Source organism: Jatropha curcas, chromosome 10, assembly GCF_041381405.1.
Source record: "Jatropha curcas cultivar XTBG-Jc1 chromosome 10, XTBG_Jcur_1.0, whole genome shotgun sequence".
NCBI classification, from domain to species: domain Eukaryota; kingdom Viridiplantae; phylum Streptophyta; class Magnoliopsida; order Malpighiales; family Euphorbiaceae; genus Jatropha; species Jatropha curcas.
In genome coordinates, this window is record NC_143160.1 from 13760157 (window position 1) to 13765505 (window position 5349).

Consider the following 5349-nt stretch of genomic DNA (forward strand, 5'->3'; position numbering starts at 1 on the left):
TTTCTTATAGTAAATAAATATACTTTAACAATAGAATAAGAAACCAATCTAATAAGTCAAATTAAATATTTATAAATAATAATAAATTTTCATTTTTATTTTTATTTTTTTAAAGCATGAAAGTATTTAAAAATTATTAATAAAATTATATTCTTTAATAGAAATAGGATTTGAATTATATAAGATATCAATGTAATTAATGAAATTCGAGATATTTAAAAATAATAATTTTTTTATTTTAATTTTTGATCAACCAAATTAGAGTGCAATTTATAATTAAAGAAATTTAATAATACCCTTTTTAAATCCAAATTTGAATCATCTAGATATATTTATTTAAAATAAATTCAAAAAATGTAAAAATTTTTAAATGCCTCATATTTACATATATTATTTAAAATAATAATTTTGAAGCTAAATTATAAATTATAATAATGATAAATTAAAATAAAAATTATTATTAATAGTTTGCATAATAATATAATGAAATATAATATAATTAGACATAATAAAATAATAATAGTAAAAATTTAAAAGTTTGAAATGCTTAATTACCTATATATTTATATATTAAAAAGTGAAAAAAAAAATCCAATCAAATTATAGAAACATTATATATATTTTTAGATTAAAATTTTTAATTGGCTAAGATTAATGTTAATTTAGGATATCTTAAATTTCATAAGGACAATATTGGTAATCCTATTATTCCCCCCTCATTCCCAGTTTTATATATAGTATAGATAGATTATCTCTTCTATGGAATGAAAATTTTTGTTAGCGAGACTTTTACTTGGGTTTTGAGATGAAAAAATTTAGTAATATACACAAGTGGCAAAAAATAATATGAAATTTATTATTGATAACGATAGCATATTTACCATTATGTATAAACTGAAATTTAAAATCTCAAATTGTCAATAAATATTAGTTAACATTTCATATGAGAAAGTATTTGTTATTAATTTATACCAAATATTACAAGTACATTTAAATATGTTGCTATTTAACTTTCGATTGGGTGCATATTCATATTCATATTTGCATGTTGAATATTCATGTTCACACATGTTGTCTTTATCTTACACGCGGTTTTTGTAATATTAAAAAAACGATTAAAAATAATTTTAATAAATTATATTCAATCAACTAATAAAATGTAATTTTTTAATTGGCTATAACTAAGGCTATTATAGAACATTTCAAATTTCATCAAGGGCGACATCGAAAATCTCATTGCTCTCCCTTATTTTCACATTTACATATATATATATATATATATATATATATATATATATATATATATATATATATATATATATATATATATATATATTTGATTGAGATTTCTATCAGCTATTAGCTACTGATTAAAAAGATCACCAAACACCAACAACCTAATTGTTTGGTACAAATCAACTATCAGCTGCATGAATCAACTGATAGCTGATATCAGTTACTGATAATTGTTCGCTAATAGTTGATAGTTGTTAGCCGATGAATATTGATATTTGGTAAAATTTTAGTAGTTAGTGCTATTAAAATATAAAATGACTATTAATTATTTTTATGAGGTTAATAAAGTTCAAATATAATGTAAAAAGATACCAACTAATGGAGTCAACAACTATTTGAGACTTCCATTAACTATCAACTGCTATTAAAAAGTTTACTAAACACTTACACAATTTAGCCGCTAGATATGAATTAGCTCAACCTAACGCCCTCTAGATCTCCCTACCTATTTCCCTCTTTGAGGTTGATTCAATTTATTTATTTATTTTGGGGGTCTTGCTTCAATTTCAAAAGTATATACTTTTAGTTATTGTCTTAAGTTGTATATATAAAATTTAAAATATATAATATTTATTACAATGTTATTATTTTCTCAAACATAGCATTGAAAATCTCACATATTAATGATGTGTGATTTGTTTGGTTTTCTCATTTATGTGGAGAGTGAAAAAGTCTTAAATTCAAGACCTCTCAACCACAAAAATTTTCACCAATTTGGTAGGAAGTGGGAGGACTGTCCCTATTGTGTATCCACAATATTTTTTTTATTATTTAGAAGGAGACATTTTTTTTTTGACATTATTTAGAAGGAGACATTTGATAGAACATGTGAATATTACTTTATCAAAAAAAGTTAAATTCCTTAAATCTATAGATGTAAATTTTACTTTGTCAACTACATGGCGAAGTATTTTCCTATCTCAATGGATGGTAAAATTATATCATCGTGCAAATGAAAAATTTAAAACATTACTATAGAGTACCTCATTGATTATTTTTACCAACATTTTTTTGGACTTTCATTTTTGTAATTCGTTAAATTGTTATATTTATGAATTAATTTTTGGATAGCTTTTTATTCAGGTTAATTTCACATGTCATACGTAATAGAGGCAATCAAATTGTCATAATTAAAATTCAATTTGTTACATAAATATTTATCAACTTCTATAGAGATAACAATAAAAGAAAAATGACCTGATAACCTGATCAGAATCACTAGAATTTTAATGTGGAGGACTTTAAAATATAATTACTATTTATTTAAAACCACATCAGACTAACTCAACAATCCCTCTCTCTCATGCCCTCACTCTTTCTTTTACCTTTGTTTTTCTCTCCCGCCCTCTCTTTCTTTCACGTAAGCTTGACCACCATCCTTCATGGCAGAACATCACTAGCATCGACTTCACCAGATCTCCTGCCTCCACTCGCCATTAGTTTTTCCCGCTACCAGATGTTAGTGCAGTTAGTAATTACTCCCTCAGTTTTCTTTATTTAGAGAAATTTTCCTTTTTGGGTGTATTTTTTATATGGAGAATTACTCTAAATAATAATTTTGAGATGCAAGCCAAGTTAAAAAGACTATAATACCCTTAGACTGTATATATTTGTTTTAAGATTGAAGCTCAACGATCAAGGAAAGTAACAGACGCAAATATTCTCAGCATTTAATGTATGCATGTTTCAAGGGACAAGTTATTAGCTCACTTGTCATTTCATTTTATAGTGACAGTGGTTGTTTACATACATTTGGCCATAAAATTAAAGTTTTGATATTAAAAGTAAAAATAATTGCCACATAAATACAGAGTTGGCTCTTATTTTGTATGTTTGATGAATATATGTTTACTTTTATCATTGTAAATTTAACCACAACCATTGACGTCAGAAATGAATATGTGTTTGGCTTAGTTAAGTTTTGAAAACGGTTACATTTTGTTTTTAAAAGTGTGGGTGTGTTAGTTAACAATTGTGAACTTCTGTAAGTCACTTTGTAACCTTTTCATTATTAGTGGTGTATTTCTGTAAGCCATTTTGTGCCTTGTTATTATTAGATGTACACTTTTTCAGTAATTATTGTTTGTCTGTGTTAGGTAAAGGTTGTGAACTTATGTAAGTCACTTTGTGGCTTTTTTATTATTAGTCGTGCACTTTTGTAAACCATTTTGTGGCCTTATTATTATTAGTTGTTGCAATTTTTCAATAGTTATTGTTTTTTGTATTAGGTAATGGTTATGAACTTCTGTAAGCCACTTTGTGGCATTTGTTATTATTAATCGTGCACTTTCAAAAATACAGTACTTTGTTTTCTTTTTTTTTTTTCAAATCCTTGTAATGGTTGTCCTCTTTTATAAGCCACTTTATAGTCTTTTGTTAATAGTAGTTGTGAACTTTTGTAAGTCATTTTGTGGCATTATTATTATTAGTTGTGCAATTTTTCAATAGTTATGGTTTTTGGTGTTAGGTAATGGTTGTGAACTTTTGTAAGCTACTTTGGCCTTTTTATTATTAATCGTGCACTTCTGTAAACCATCTTATGGCCTTGTTTTTATTAATTGTGTACTTTTCAAATGTGAAGTTGTCTAGATTGTGCATTTTTTTAAAAAATTATAGCTTCAAATTCATATTAAAACTCGAATTTAACTACAATTTAGTTAAGTTACAAAAGTTTTCTCATTTTCAAATCAATACTTGTTAAGAGGCCAAATATAGTAATCGTTATTTTTTTGTTTCTAGGCACATATTATGTAAAACGTCACATTGTAATAAAGTGTGATAGAATTAATAGAAAATATTTGAAGCGATGCCCAAAGGATGCAAGTAGGCAATAAATGCATTCTTGAGACTGCCTTTTGTGTCACCTATTGTTTCCATAATTGATGAAGCAATGAACTCTTCTTAAGGGTATTTTAGGGAGAAAAATTCATTTAATTAACTTTTTTAATCAAGAGCTCTTTCTATTTTCTCTAAATAAAGGGAATAGAGGGAGTATATGAGTTGCTATCCCACATCGAAAAAAGACAAAGATAAACTAGTATTTATAAAAACTTAATATGTCTATTTGAATAGAAATAGATGATGGTGGGAAAATATGGAGGGAGCAAAAGTTTGACTATAGAAATTTTAAATATTTATAGTCAAAAGATGGAACACTTGCTCCTAAAATAACTAAGTAATCAATTCTTTTATAAATTATTATTTTTTATTATTTTTTATTATTATTTAATTTTAAAATTAATTATTTAATTAGTACAAAAAATTGTTTTTAACAGTTATAGTAACATTTCTTATTTTGAAAAATAATAAATTGTTAAGTATCTGTTGGATGAAGATTTGTATCTGTTGGATGTTTCTTATCATTATAAAGTCTTGTTTCTAAAACGCTATGATTACTCTTAATTCTTGTGTTTTGTACTGCTTTGTAAATCCTAGAGGAATACTGCAATTAAATTTAGATTCAATTACAGTGGGGGGCTTTAATTTTTTAAGGATAGTGAACACACTATCAAAACATTTTTTATTTTTCCATATTCTGTATCTTTTATTCCTAAAAATCTTAAGGAATTAAACTAACTATGGAGGCTACTGGTTTTAAGATGTTCATGCTTGACATGATGAAATAGGACCGTTTTGATGAAATCAATTTTACCCGCTAGAAAGAAAGGTTGCTGTTCTTTCTCACAGAAATGGAAATTGCTTATTTGTTGAGTACAAATGTTCTTGTAATTCCAGAAGCAACTGATAATGATTTTGAGGAAATAAAGCGACTCGCAAGAAACATGAGAAAGATGAGGCTTGCTGTCGAGGTTTCATTCTAAACTCTCTCTCTCTCTCTCTCTCTCTCTCTCTCTCTCTCTCTCTCTCTCTAATATACTGTATGATTTATTTTGTCCTATTACGTCACCACAAGAAATCTGGCTAGCCTTGGAAAATAAATACACTTGTGAAAAGCAGAACACAGACAGATTTCTGAGTATGAAATTTTTTGAATTTTAGAAGATATATGGTAAATCTATTATGGATCAAGTTGATGAATTGCTTGTGTTGGTG